This window comes from Maniola hyperantus, chromosome 13, assembly GCF_902806685.2.
Source record: "Maniola hyperantus chromosome 13, iAphHyp1.2, whole genome shotgun sequence".
NCBI lineage: Eukaryota > Metazoa > Arthropoda > Insecta > Lepidoptera > Nymphalidae > Maniola > Maniola hyperantus.
Genome location: NC_048548.1, coordinates 12,567,265 through 12,583,721, shown reverse-complemented (window position 1 = coordinate 12,583,721; position 16,457 = coordinate 12,567,265). Strand labels below are relative to the sequence as shown.

General features: G+C 38.4%; 1 protein-coding gene across 2 annotated transcripts in view; it reads right to left on the bottom strand.

Moving 5' to 3' along the window:
* tty (tweety) overlaps positions 1 to 16,457 on the bottom strand; it is an 86,429-nt gene that overhangs the window by 38,862 nt on the left and 31,110 nt on the right. Inside the window, exon 2 of one of the 2 annotated variants that reach the window (XM_034974427.2) lies at positions 6,531 to 6,560. The exons of the other annotated variant lie outside the window; for it this stretch is intronic. The gene's annotated coding sequence lies outside the window, so the exon portion shown is untranslated. The remainder of the gene's footprint in view (positions 1 to 6,530; positions 6,561 to 16,457) is intronic. 2 annotated transcript variants of the gene reach the window in all.

Sequence of the window (16,457 nt, the reverse complement as noted above, 5' to 3'; positions counted from 1 at the left end):
AGAACCGTGCTCTGTAGTGAGCCGGCGATGGGTTGATCATAATGATGATGAAAGTAACACTAAGGCGCAAGACACACTTGTAGAACGGAGTGCAGCCGACGCGCAGTTTCTCAAACTCAAGTTTATTTACTAGCCGCCGCGCGCCCTGTATCAAAGCAGCGCGCCTTTGAGTTTTCTTCGAGTTTTGTTTTCATTACTTACACCGAGTTTAACCGTAAGTAGGTATATCAAAGTAATTTTAAAAAACGCTGCGCCTTAGCTCTGTTCCACTACGTAGGTATGTGTCGCATAGGTTCCGCATTTATAGACTCCGTCAGTCATAACCTGAGTGATAACTGAACAATGAAGCACAGAATTAACTAGCTAATAGTCATGAAAACACAAACAAAACATCAAACTCATCGCATTAGAAGATAGGTTAACTGTCAGTTATAACTGTGACTTCACTCTGCAGATGTGCATTGCGCCTTAGGGCAATCGTAGCACGAGACGACCTCCAGACGCAAAACCACCAATAACAATTCAATTGCACCGCACGCGATACAATAATAGCAAGTTTCATAATACAGCGAGTACAGTACGCGATGAACATCGATCTTTAGAAGGAGACAGCAAATTTGTAGAGCACTGTCTCGGTCGTTAAAACCGACAAAGCGTCATATGGGTATGAGTGACAGAGACAGCGCTCTACAAAAATGAAATGTCATTCTAAAAGCCGATGTTCATCACTTTCGGCCGCGTACTGTACGTATATTGCGCGACAAGTTGAGATGACAATCGGGGTGGGGACTTCCCGCACATCCGCATAGCCCCCGCGCTAAGCCGGTGCGGGCGAGCGCGGGTGACGCGCAGGTGTGCAGGGCGTCCCCCCGCCTCATACCCCGATTGCCATTTCAACCTGTCGCGTAGTGTAGCGCGTTGCCAGTTTTGTTTTTTGCCAAGTCGAGATTTCGGAACTTTTTGAGTGAAAAAAGCGGGATTCTTTCGTTGAAAGCGGGACATGTTAAAAAACGCATATGATCCGAAGTATTTTTTTTAATTTGAATTCTAATGACGTTTACGTGACAATAGAAAGGAAAAATAGGCCATAGAAAATGTATTTTAAGAAAAATATGATAATTTAAATCAGATTTACCCTATCGTTCAATAGTCGAGTCTTGTCTTGTCTTGATGTTTATAGACAGCACGCTGCACGCACGCGTTCCGAGTTATCCCCGAAAAGCGGGACTGCGCCTGTCCCGCGCGGGATATTTAATTTAATTTTTTTAAATCGGGACGTCCCGCCAAAATCGGGACGTCTGGCAACGCTGAGCTGAAGCTATAATGGATCAATAACCTATATTTTTTCGACAAAGGTCGCAGGTTTCCCGCTTCCACGTAGAGTTGTTGACTCATGTAGTGACTCACTCACGCCACAGCCTTTTTACCTCGAAACTTTAACTACCCATATGACATCTCAACCCGTGTGGCTACCACCATTGTGACATTACTACACCCCATATTTCACTATTCATATTATGAATGCGAAAGTGTGTTCGGTTTTTGGTTTGGTGGTTTATTGGTTTGTTGGGTTTTGCATTTTTAACGCAACTTGCGACGTAATTTGGCAATAGTGGAAACACCCTATCCTCTAAGGCGCTCGTCTCCCCTCTTCTCCGCTTTGGTGGAAACTGACCCTAAGCGTAGTTGTCATGTCGCGTGCCATCGTCACCATTGCGCTATGAATTCCTAAAAGGCCGGCACGGCGGTTCCTCTGGTGCTGCAAATGTTCATGGGCGGCGGTAATCACTTAACATCAGGTGACCCGCCTGCTCGTATGATCGCTTTCTTTATTTTTTTTTTAAATGCATGTTGGCGTGCTTCACAGTTTCACACCAAACTCGTATCTACATATTATACAAACCGAGCACGCGTACGAGCGCATTCAGTATGCCGCCGTTCGTCATGTTTGCCCAAACCACAACATATCAAATTCCTGTACGACAGTTATCAACATTTAACATAACTGTCTGTTGCACACAGCATTTCTCACAAACCATTACAGATAAATAACTGCCCACGCGCCGCCCACGCCCACGCCCGTGTAAATTGTTTCCCTTCGGTGAAAGTGCTCATTGAAATTTAATTGCTTCGAGTATTGAACACATTTCAAGGTTCCCTACATATCCACACCGAACTTTACTTAGCTTCGGTTTGTATGGAAGTGGGATCTGCATTGCTTACCTTTGCACAAGTTTAAAAAATCTATTAAAAATATGCTCCTGAAAAAAGCATATTACACAATTGAAGATTATTTAAATGATAAAAGAGCGTGGATTTGACCTGCAGCTCGTTCCAGCAACGCACAAGACTGCAAATACTATTTTATACATGGCATAATCTTGTACCTATATAAAATATTTGAAAAGAGCAACCGCCGAGTTTCTTGCTGGTTCTTCTCGGCAGGAAAGGCATTCCGAACCAGTGGTAGATGCATCCGACTATTCCTAAGCACTTGTAAAAGTTTATACGAATAAAAAAGATTTTCATTTTCATTTTCATTCTATTTTATTTTATTTTATTTGTTTTTTTTGCAATCAACAGCGATATATACAATATAATTTTACATAATAACAGACTGAAAATAAGGCCAAATAGGATTACAATTTTTTACAGATTACTTTAATAGATATTAAATATAAATTTATAACAGTACGTTTGATAATTTAAACAAGCTTTACAATAATATAATAACATGAAAATATAAAAGTCAATTAACTAGTAAAAATACCTAGTAGGTGATTCACAACATATGTGTACGTTTTTACTGCACGCGTATTTTTGTTTCGTATAAGATGCTTTTAACTTTGATATTATGCTTTTCTGTATGCATTCAGGGATTTTTTTATTAAGTTAACCTTTGACTGCAATCTGCAAACATAGGCATCGGGAGATATAGATTTACAAACAAGGCAAAATATTAGAGCGAACATGGTCGCAGCAAACCCATACCTACAGACTGTCCGCACATCTGTCAGTGGCGAAAACCGCTGCCGCCCGTATCGAGTGTCGCGGTTGCAACTACCTATCGATTCTGTATCTATTCTACACTCTAGAGGCATACTCTTGTCTCTTGAACGCGATTCCGATTTCGTTTCAAAGGCGAATTTTGTCCTATAATTTTTTTTTTTTTTTTTAAAAAGAATATTAGCCATGTTAAATGACTAATATTCCCCTTTCCTCTCCAACTAAGCGTCAAGCTTGTGCTAGGAGTAGGTACGACAATAGTGCATCGGGCGGGGTTTGAACCGTCCGTCGACCTTTCGGTTTTCAGTCCACTCCTTTACCCGTTGAGCTATTGAGGCTCTAGATCGATAAGTAACTGACATAGCTCTGCTGGTTGCGAATCTGAAGTGGCAATGAGCAGGGCATATAGTTCGAAAAGCGATAGATGTTAGGACTATATTGGCCGATAGCGATTGACAACTGATCGATCACTCTACTTGAGGATAACTTAACAAAAACTCGCTCATTAGGTAATAGGCATGTATTTTCTTTCTATTATTATGGCCTTTGCTTCGCAGGTAAAATTATATCCAGTTAGTGTAACCCAAGCTTCGATCAGATAAATTGTCTTCAGAGAAGTAACTAAACAGCTTAATAGAATTAAAGTTATTTGTACAAGCAAATGAACAGCGCTCCTAACATTTTAAAAGCTCAGGTTCACCGCATAAATTAGATTAACGCTGATTTCAGCGACAAGTGGTTTCGTTAACCCAAAAACTGACTCTCAGGGCGAAAGTACAAAACTTTTCTACACAAAGTTAGCCCTTGACTCACCAACGCTCACCAACTAGGAGTCCAGCAGGTGTGGATTTTATCACATTGTGGAAATGAACCAACAGAAGCCGACGGAAACAGATAATCCATTCGAGGGCAGTTTGCCGGGACTACGATCTTCAGCAATGAAGGAACGACCGGAGTGAGAGAGAGCCCTTGACTGCAACGCCGCCGGTGGTAGGTAACGATGCAGTTCTAGATAGAAGTGGGCTAACTTGGAAGGGGTAGATATGGGACACAGTTTTTTCAAACTATACCTCTAATACGCGATATAGAACCGGAACGCTAAATAACTTGACGGTACATCGTTGTTGCCTGCTGATAGGTTGTTAACTAGCCAGCAGTCAGCCCCTAAGCCTCCCAACAGACCAGAGAAAAGTTAGAAATTATGCAAATTCAGATTGCCCCGGCCTAGCTAAGATTAATGAAAAACGTCGTAGCTGTCTAGAATCTAAATCAATAACTCCCACATAATTTTAATTTAGACTTCGACTCCGAAGGGCATCCAGAACCAGTGGAAAAATAAAGTCTTTTATGCTACGAATGTGGTCTACCACCGCTTCAGAATGCAGATGCCAGTAGATTCCAAAGAACTTGTTAAAGTGTATCTGCATAAAAAATATTTCTATTTCTATTTCTATTCATACAGCGGTAATCACTACGCCAGGGAGGTCATGAACAGGAGGTCGGTTAACCGAGAATGCTAAGTGCAGAGTGTGATAGTCAAATTGCGATCGTGAATCCGACGGCATCGCTTTCAAGACTCCAGAGTAAGTACGCTGACAAAGGTAACGTTAACGGGCGCACGTGGACTGTATTGCCACATCGGGTCGACGTCCGGTGGCCTTGCCCTTTAGGTAATTTGTGATCGTAACTTATCGATAGACGGATTTCGTAGTGCTTTGGTTTAAGTAAAATATATTACTTATCATTTATCTATGCATGTACAAATTCTTTGACTAGAACATAGAATGATATGTATATCTTCTATTTTATACAATAATTAATACCTAAGTAAAACATCAAAACGCGAGCGCCAATCCCCAACCTCATTCCATGGAGCCTTCGACGACCTGTAGGGTGATTCGCTAACTGAGTTTCTAACACTGAATGATAGGCACGGAGCTCATTTTTTAATCCGTTGAAGATTTTCTACGAAAAAATATTTTAATATCACCCAGTGAAGCAGCAATGTAGAATTAACGAACCTCGGTGGCTATCATTTAGTGGTAGACACTGAGTTAGAGAATCACCTAGCTGGGCGGTCTACTCGGCGTCTGGAGCGAGCTTTGATGGCGGGAGTGAAGACTTCGGCGGGGTGGGGGAACGCACGCACAACAGAGGGAAATGCTAAGTGCGGAAACCAGTCCAGAGAGAATATTAAAAAAAACCGGCCAAGTGCGAGTCAGACTCGCGCACGCGAGGGTTCCGTATTACAATCGTATTTTATCGACATTTTGCAAGATGAATCAGAAACTATTATGCCTAAAAATAAACAATAATCTGTTTTAGAATTTACAAGTAAAGCTATTGCATATTATGATACCCCACGGCCACTTGGTATATTAATTTTACTTTGAAAGTTGAAAGAAGCAATATTTGTTCATGAACACATTTTAAATTTTTCTTGTGATGTAACTCGTAACTTCTCAAATGTGAAAAATGTTAATTAGTGTTAGTTTAAATGCGTGAGATAAACCCGTGAGTTTAATGTTATCTCTCCGTCAATTGCTGTGATCAGATGAACGCGTTGTTGCGCGTGAGTCGGCGCCTTTCGGCCAATTAATGCTCATGATACTGTTTGCAACTGTGTAAATTAGAGTGCGCACGATTTTTAGGGTTCCGTACCTCAAAAGGAAAAACGGAACCCTTATAGGATCACTTTGTTGTCTGTCTGTCTGTCTGTCAAGAAACCTACAGGGTAGGTACTTCCCGTTGACCTAGAATCATGAAATTTGTCAGGTAGGTAGATCTTATAGCTGACATTTGGGGAAAAATCTGAAAACCGCGAATTTAGGGTTAGATCACACAAAAAAAATTAAATTGTGGTCATGAACTAATAATTAGTATTTTCAACTTTCGAAGTGAGTGACCATATCAAGTGGGGTATCATATGAAGGGTACCCGTACATTCTAAAACAGATTTTTATTTATTTTTATGCATCATACTTTTTGAATTATCGTGCAAAATGTCGAAAAAATACGGCTGTAGTACGGAACCCTCATTGCGCGAGCCTGACTCGCACTTGGCCGGTTTTTACAATCTCACATCGAAAGACTGTGCACAAAAAAGTTGTTTAAATTCAGGTACATTTTTTTAATTTTGAAACCTATAGTATGCCCAAAATTTTGGTAAGAATCGCGCCGATTCTTTAGTCTCTCTCTAAACTATAGTGGGAAAATAAAGATTATTTATTTATTTATTATTGTTTGCAATTTCGGCGCAGCATTGATGTTGCAACAACAACGATGGTGAAACATCTAAATATATCTCTCATTTCATTCTTGAATCGTCTTATTGTAACCTTTAATAATAAACCGTTAACACTAATTGAAATTAATTAATAGAAGAAAGAGGGTTCTATTAATTAAACTAAAAAATTCAATATTCCTAAGATTTCATGGCAACTAACAGGCAGGCGTTAGGTACATAGTCACACTGGTTCTTATCATTAAGCAGACCCGGTACATAAGTTGTAATTTTAACTTACCACAAAATTAGTGAAGAACATCACAGGAATCTGAAACCAATAAAAGGAAAATAAGTATCTTTGAAAAACAAGAATTTAATTTCAAATATTGTTGCACTTTCTTTCAAGCTGAAGATGAATGAACCTATGATAGATATCGCCTGTGATGATTAGGTTTTTGAAAAATCCAGTGACAACTCTGCATTTTCAGGGATAAAAATAGCCTACGTCCGTCTCTGGGATGCAAGCTATCCTTTGTGCCAAACAAACAATTGTACACTTACATGCACTTGTAACTTGTTTGTATTACTAGATGATGCGCGGACAAAGTCGCGGGCATAATAGAGCATAACATAATCTCCTAACAGTAGTTACTCTAAGTTTATGCAAATGAAGTACTGGCGTCGTTTTCTTCACGGCTATAATAAACAGCAGCATTTCCATGAATATGCAGAGATCTATTTAGGCTGCCACTTCAGCCTTGGCCTGGCAGGTTCACATCGGTATTTACTGTTGCATAAACAAAGTGAAGGCATTGAACCATAACATAAGAAACTGCTTAAAAATATCTTTGTCAGGATTCGATTTAATATTAGTAGAGTAAGTACTGATGTAATCGGCGTAGTTCTTGCCTAGCATTATGATATTGCAATTTTATGATCACAATAATTTTGTCGTAAGAGAAAGGGCCTTGTTTTTGATTGTTTTTTTTGTAGGTGACTTGATCGATTGTTCTTAGCTATGATCCAAGAAAATCTGTTCTAATTATCACCAAATTAAATGCATAAATTACCATCAAATCAGGATAAAATCTAAAACTATAATAATTTGAGAGAATCACTAACTTTACACAACAAATTGCCGAAATGCTCAAAGCCCAAACTCCAAAGCTATCACCGCGCCGCGTTCGCGTCGTATCGCGTAGCCGTAGCCGTATTTTGTTGTGTAACATCTCAAGAGATGGCAGCACTGAGCAGTTACCGCGCGTTATAGTTTTGTAGCTTTAAGACACGTAAAGGGACCTACTTGACACATTTTATTTATGAGAGTTCTCTATAATGTTTAATTTTTAAAGACCATGTTTCTTAATAAGAAGACTACGGTCTAATATTAACAAATAATATAATAATAATAAAAATTACCTAATACCTATCTATTACTACTTCTAAATTCTAATCAATAAGACACAAAATGTAGATTGAAGATTGTAGACAACAATAAAATGTTTAATAACTACATAAGAAAACTTTGTATTTTCTTTACGAATAACGATAGCATCATTCTTATCGACAAAAAATAGTAGGTACCTGTTATGTTACCAATTACTATATTTTTAGATCGCAAGAAATTAGAATAGAATTTTCTATCCCTCATTCGGGCAATAGACCTATTCGTGTATAGAAAACAAAGGGTATCGAAAACATTGTGTGTTCACGAAACTAACCCCCGACCCAAAAATTTTTGCAAGTGATTTGGTTGGTTCGCACTTTGCAAGAAATAATTGGTTATTTTGATACCCTTCTAACAATTTAAATTTCAGACCGTAAAGGCATATTGCAGACAATTCCTAGTAACATGACCTACTTGGTAAAACAATAATACACCACAGTGACGTCCGATTTCTCACGCCTTTCAAACGCTGTATAAAGCATTTTCATATACAAGACATACACAATGTTGAATGTTGACCTATATCCATGAACGGCATATGGCATGCCCATTGATCTTCGCATTTGATCGTGTACATTAGCGATAGTATTGTTACTTGATATTGTTATAATAGATGTAGTGGAATTGTTGTTGTACAAAGTAGCCCAAAACGAATTTAGAGTGACAGGACATGTCCTTCTCTGCAAAGAACTTCTTCTTCACTCTGGGCTGGCTTCCACACTTAAACGTTTTCGTCTGTTGTGCGTTGCTAAGAACTTAAGATTACTCGTTATTGTTGACTCAGCTAAATTGCTTTTGTCATGCTCAAACTAAAGTTCGAAACTGTCATGCACAAAAAGTTCCACGATTTATATGATAAGTGCTGGTTACAGATTCACACACTACATAAGCTATGCATATCAAATAAACAAGCCATATGGAGCAATCTCAATAAATTGTAACGGTAAAAGTTTGCAATGTCGAATTCATTGAAAGTCAATCGTAATGAGGTCGTATGCATTTTTAAACTGCGCTGATTGGCGATAATAATCGATATCGAGCGTTCTGCCCTTTTCGCGATTAACAGACTGTTCCATTTTCAAGTTTTAAGTTTTACTGGCTGCATATTCTTCTCAACTTCTGCAACTCTAATTCTTCTTGCGTCGATCTTATGAGTAAGTTGTTCTGATTTGATTCTGTTTTCGGCACAATCTTCTAATTATGAAGACTAAAGTCAAAGTCAAATGATTTATTAGGTGGGTACTATTGTACACTTTTCAATTGTTGAATATATCAAGTGATAATTAATTGCGTAAACTTAAAACTAAAGTTTACGCAATTAATACAAGGCTATATCCGTTTTCTGCTTCTGTCACTTTTCTTTTCTTCTATTAGGTGTTATGTAGTACTTTTGGACAACTTAGTATGACTCCGAGTTGCTATCATTACATTCAAAGTCCGTTCTCCAAAGTAGACTCAGTTATCGATGATTTTTTCTTCAATATCGCTTGAGCAATTTTTGGGATAAAGCCTTTTCAACTCATTTCACTTTCGTACAATAGCATCAGAACAGCTGCCATGCCCCGTTTTTTACCAGTAATAGAATAATAACTGTTCTTCTTTTTTCGGCTCTGTCCATAACTATCGATGACAGCTGACGCGAAACCGTGAAATCCCTTGATAATAAAATGCCTTCGTGAACCCAGATAGAGGTTATTGAACTTTTGTAAGTTATTGAAAAAAGGTAAGGAACATTCTTTAGGTTTGATAAATTGCCCATTGTTTTAAAAACGAAAGGAGCAAAAAGTAAATAAACTGCATGATGTGGTACGGTACGGTACACCTATGTTTTAAGCGTTGATTATGTGTGAAGCTCAATCAATTCAGGTAGAGATTTTTTTTACTTACTATTAAAATTGAATTTTTTTTTTTTACTTACTAAAAAATTGGACAAAAAATCTTATGCTGTTTTTTTACAAACTAAGTACTGTCGCAATCGCGTTGCAAGACCGAAGAAGACCGAAGAGTGCAAGAGAACTCATAACCACGACCACTTTGCCAAGAGTAAACAAATAAGAAGAAACAGAAAGGTCACCAGGTCATAATAACAATCACAAACAATTATGCAACACGCGTAATCTCGATGTGCAAGCTTTTCCATTGTCTCCGAGTCTGGCAGCTATCACTGTGACACAGATCACTGTTTGCACAGAGCAGTGGCCGCGTGACACGCAAGTGAATTTATTGCCGACCATGTTAAAGGTTGCAATAAATTGCGCAATAAACGTGTAAAAGATTGCATTCCTAGCGTTGCATTAGTTTAAGTACATGATGATCCGATCAATCGGAAGCTTTCGTATTTAAAGTAACAGTTATGTTAAAAATTCGACAAGTATTAAGACCTCAGAATAAACACCTGTAGAAGTTAGCCCTAATGTGATACTGTTAAAGCGAGATAGCTAAATGCATTTAAGCTCTTATTAGAACGTGACAAAATGATTATTTTTGTCCTTATCACCGTGGCAACTTTTTTTTGTGTGTCAAGATGTATTTGTACGTGTGATCTTGACAAACAACGTGAAGTGAGATTATGTTGACTCAAGTATTTTAAAGAAACAATTGATTTGTTTTGTTGTTTTTTGTTTTTGAAGTTATTGTGCAATGGTGGGTTGCAGTATACTAGGCTACAATAGCCGAAGCGAACGTAAATTATTAATAGTTATTAGTAACTGAATTAATCAACTATATATTTAATAGTTACTGAAACAATCAACTGTGATAGACAGACGAATGGACGGAGAAAGTCGCACCATCCATTTTTACCATTTTGGTACATAACCCTAAATGACAAAAGGGATTAAACAAAATTAATGGCATTAAACACAGGTTACCGCGGCTCTAGTATTGAGGTCAAGCATTGTAATCGGATATTTTTCCACTCGTACATTTCCTACCAACCCAGTTGTAACAAATAAGCTGATTAGGAAAAATTTTGTCAAGTGCGAATCGGACTCGCACATGAAGGGTTCTGCACCATCGTACAGGAAACAACACTTTTTTTCTAATTTTCATTTTGGTATTTTTTTATTTGTTGTCATGGCGGCAATAGAAATACAGTACGCGGCCGAAAATATTATACATCGGCCTTTAGAATGACATTCCGGCTTTGTAGAAGCGTTGTCTCTGTCACTCATACCTATGTGACGTTTTGTCGGTCTCAACGACAGAGACAATGCTCTACAAAACCGCTACACCTTTCTAAAAGTCGATGTACATTACTTTCTGCCGCTTACTGTACATATTGTTTGAAAATTTCAACTCTCTACCTATTACGGTCCACGAGATACAGCCCGCTGACAGACAAACGGACGGACGGATGGACGGACAGCGGAGGCTTAGTAATAGGGTCTCGTTTGGCAACCCTCGCGTACGGAACCCTAAAAAGCAAGCTTAGCGTGTTGCTGGATGAACTTATACCTAACTAGAACGAACGCTTAACCTTTACCCTATAGCGGTAAATATTAACCAAACAGCATAAGCCAGCTACAAAGGTTAAAAGTAAGTACTGAATGAAATAAAGGTTAGGGAGTTACGTCAACTCTAGGTGACCTTTTTAGTGGAGATGTAGATGCTATTTGCTAAGAGAGACTAGTTCCTGACTGGATCAAGTCAATAAACCATATTAGTGTAGATTCTGAATTTTTCTCTCAACTAAATTTAGAGAAATCTGCGTTCTTTTTGATATTGCTAAAAAAGGGCGGAAAATGAATTTAAAATAAAGCTAAACACTATCCTTAAAACTGGCACCTGAAGTCACGAGATTTGACAGATTTTAATCCAAAATAAGTTCTGTCCTTGTCTTATTACATTGGTAAGAAAAAGATGAAAATACTCTAAAATAAAATTTAGTTGCCATCAGAATCAGTACACTCAAAATCAGTCTAACTCTAAATTGACCTTTCAAAAATCAGTCAAATTATCGAACATAAACTTTTGATTCAGAGTAGGTAAATAGAGGTAGAAAGAAACAGAGCAAAAATAGGCAGAAAAAAAGACGCAATAGGGAAAAATCAAAAAGAAATCAAGAAGTTCGTATACTGAACCCATGAAAAGAAATGATTGGTGAATTGCACATTAACATTAATTAGATACTACCTGTACGGGGTTGTATGAATTCCTTTAAAACCAGATCACTTTAGCCGCAAACACATTATAAACGAAAGCCCAATCGCTTGAAGGTTTCGACCCTTAAAGGACTTATAAGGGTTCCGTTTTCCTTTTGAGATACGGCACCCTAAAAAGGACGCAATACCAGAAAATCAAAAATTTACCCAAAAAACCCAGAAACTGAAATCATTGAAAGGAAATGTTTGGTGATTTGCACATTAACATTAAATAGATACTGCCCGTACAGCGTTGTATGAAAACGCGATCGCTTTAGCCGCAAACATATTATAAACGAAAGCCCGATCGCTTGAAGGTTTCGACCCTCGTTCAAAGTAGCTACAAAAGGCATAAAGGAACACGTGAGCATGGCCGCGAACCCACCTTTTACCTAGCAAAAATCCTTACAAAGAATTTCCACCTCAGTTCAAAAAGTAACCGTATCACGAAACAGGTAGGTCGCTTTTCAAATGGCTAAAACTGGCAACATTGTAAAAGGTTGCGGCGGGAGTCACAGTTCAAACTTGGAATAGTAAACTTGTAATTTCAATTTGATCATGCGCTGTAAAGCATAGTACATAATAAGTCGTTTTCTATTATAGATAATATGTATAACTTACACATAAAGCAGTAGGTACCGTGACTGACTGACTGACTGATTGATTGACCCACAGCTTAAACCGGTAGACCTAGAGATTTGTTGGGAGGGCATAATATTCCTTGAAGTATGAGAAAATCCCAAGGGTTCTTTATAAAAGTAAATCCACGCGGAAGAAGCCGCAGGCATCATCTGGTACCTACCTAGTATCTACCAATTACAAGCAAAAAAGAAGCACTGACTGACTGACAACTTAAACTGATATGTCTATAAACTTGAGATTTTGCATCTAGGTTCGTTGGGAACTCACCAAGAAAGTATTTTGAGAAATTCTAGCGGAATCAATAAAAAATCTAAAATCATGCGAACGAAATTGCGGGGAAACCACATTTTAAAATGTTAGTTCATATTTCGCTTTATCGTTCAGGTAACATGATATGGAAATTCGTGCGTGTTTCAAAAGAGTTTAAAATAAATCGTGGACCCTTCGATTGTTACCCTTCGACCTTAAAAGTCACATGAAGCACTTGACTAAACAAAGCCCCTTGTCGATCCTCGTTACCTATAATGAGTTTTTCTTAAATTTATAAGCTTTGATGTCGAGTTTAGCGAAGCGTTTTTACAAGGTTGTTAGGGAAAAAATATATTTTTAGAAGTAGGTATTCGTTTTGGTTCTGTCCACGTCGGTAACTTTTTTCGTAACCAGCTACAAAATAAGATTAATCACTACCAATATTATAAATGCAAAAGTGTGTTTGTTTATTGGTTCATTGAGTTGTCCTTCAATCACGTCGCAACGGATCAACGTAGCCAGTACGCATCTTTATAAAAGAATCTCCAAGAGGGTTCAACGACCCGTGTTATCTCGGACATAAACTACTACATATCTGTGAAACCCCATCCTCTTAATCGATAGAATGCTACCAGTCTCATCTCAAAAGATATAAACTTACGAACTTATTTACACTAAGCGATCCGATATCGTAATAATTTTTTTTTACTAATATAATGAAACTAAATAATGCCGATTTCGTCCGCGTGAAATAATATTTTTAATAATCCCGTGAGAACTCGTTGATATCCCGGGATAAAAATAGTCAACAGCACGCGGCAGAAAGTAATGTATATCGGCAATATGACATTTCGGCTTTCGGCGTTGTCTCTGTCACTTCATATATGACATTTTGTCGGTCTCAACGACAGAGACAATGATCTACAAATCTGCTATCTCCTTCTAAAGGTTGATATACATTACTTTCTGCCGCGTACACATCACTCTTCAGGCCTGTAACCATATCCACCCAAAAAATCAACGTCTATCATTTACTCTGTTGCGGCGTGATGGAAGGACAAACCAATACACACACTCTTTTGCATTTCTAATATTAAAAGTGATATTGATGTACCTGACCTACTTTTCACTTTTTCAACATTAATTCAATATCGATATATCGACAGAATTTTAAATACGTATCAAAAATTGCGGACTGGTAGCAAGCAAGCGGGAGCTTAGTGGTCAGAGCATCGGACGCGATCCCAGGAGACACAGGTTCGATTCCTGCCGGTCCGCAATTTTTGATATGTATTTAAATTATTTGGAAATTTCGTTTGGTAATTATTTGGTAATACACTATAAAAATTATCTTCTTCTATATATTATATATTTTATATTATATATATAAAAGGAAAAGGTGACTGACTGACTGACTGACTGAATGACTGACTGACTGACTGACTGACTGACTGACTGATCTATCAACGCACAGCTCAAACTACTGGACGGATCGGGCTGAAATTTGGCATGCAGATAGCTATTATGACGTAGGCATCCACTAAGAAAGGATTTTTGAAAATTCAACTCCTAAGGGGGTGAAGTAGGGTTTTGAAATTTTGTAGTCCACGCGGACGAAGTCGCGAGCATAAGCTAGTAAAAATATAAAAGAAAAGCCTGTAGATTCGAAGTCCAACTAAAATCAGCCTTATAAAAAATCAAGTCCGATAATATTGTTTTCTGAAATCGAGAACTTTCTTAAAATGAAATTGGTGTCAGAATATTATTAGGTACGTGTTGATAATAATATGAAAAGGCCAGAATGGTGATATTGGAAATGTATTAAGGTCCAAACGGTCTCGAAACGAATCCACCCATTGTTTCCGACGGACCTTCCGATAATAATATAACTTCGAGAATACCTTCAACTAACACACTGTACTATAACATGAAAATAGCGACTCTATTTTCATGTTATGACCTTTCGATCGGGGTTATGTGCGTTTGAAGCAATTAAATACCAAAGTGAAGGAAAACATCGTGAAGCTGGTCAATTCTAAACTTCAAAGTTTGGAACATTTGGCGCAAAGTTGTCTGTCTACAGGATATATTTCGGAGAGCGTGCCGAAGAACTTTTCGACCTGGCTCCTTTCTACTATCGTACCGCAAGGCATCGGCAAGGTCTGCACTCGTACACAGTCGAAATTCCACGGATACGTACGAAGCGATTTGCCTCCTCATTTCTAATTCGAAGTTCGAACCGCTAAAATTTGGAACACTCTTCCAGCATCAGTTTTTCCCTTCAATTATAATATGAGTACCTTCAAGTCAAGAGTGAATAGGCATCTTCTAGGCAAGATCTAGGAATGAAATTAGGTTTTGAAAAATCCCGTGGGAAATATTTGATTTTCCGGGATAAAAGTAGCGTATGTTACTCTCCAGGTCTTTAGCTGTACCCATGCAAAAAATCACGTCAATCCGTTGCTCCGTTGCTACGTGACTGAAGGACAAACCAACAAACAAACACACTTTCGAATTTATAACATGAGTAGTGATGTGAATACATAAATCAAGTTCTTGTTACAGTTCTTGCAATTCACGAAGGCGAGTGAACTTTACTTGTGGGTACGTCGTATACAAGGGCATTGTGTAAGTGTGCGTGCATGTCGGACCAATCAGTCGCGAGCAAGCGCTCGCAAACGCACACATTTGCTGTACCTTACTTATACCGATACAACTTAACACAAGCATAAGCCACTCGCCCTCGTGAAATGCAAGAGCTCACTTGCGTTTCTGAGAGATAGCGAAACTTATGTTACACAGCAGTATAGAATGATTTTATACTGGTATATCGTAATATCAATAAAAACCCTTACTAGGATTGCTAAATTAATAACTTACTTCTAAGTTATTCATAGTCTACTAATTGGGAGTACCTTAACATTTACCTAATACTTAGTGACAGTAATTTTAAGGATAGTACCTATCAGGTACAAGAGTAGGTAGTTTCCGAATTTGCTTTGCAAAACATCTTCGAATGCAACTACATATCATTTTCCCCGAACCCTCCTGATCCGTAACAATAGGTATTGGAGTCACCATTAGACACGGGAGGTCCCCCACTGAACCATTTCCCATTCGGAGTGCGACCTAAAAATGAAACGGGCCAACCGGTATGCCTAGCGGAGAAGCTATTATGTTAGTATTAAAACAATGAACGCAAAACTAGTACAAGTTTGTAATTGTCTTTTTATAATAATGTAAAACAAACTAGCAAATATAAAGGAAACAAAAACATTCGTTATCCACTTGAAGTTATGAACTAAGTATTCGTCAGAGTTGCACAAAATGATATAAGTACGTAGTACCCAACTACCTAGTAGTCTAGTAGTACAATTTTTATAGAAAACATAATTTCTTTGGGCATCATTAAGCGTTGGTAACCAACTATGCAAAATTTGTTAAGCAACAGTAAACCACTTTAAGACTTCTTTCTATGCAACACGGGCCATAGTATTATAGGAGCTAGATGGTTCTTGCGTAACTGGCACGCGATGAGGCGTCCAGCGAGCCTAGAGCCCCGTCTGTTGTTGAAACATTTGCAAGTGTTCGAGAACAAGTAACACTTGGAGGGGTAGGAGGGGTCAGGGTTGACTGGTGGGCTGAGAGTTCCGGGCGACAGCTCACGGCGCAGCCTCCGCTGTATCGAACGACCGCGCCCGCTCCCCACGTGGTCCATTCACCGGCTAACCACGTGCAAACAGCA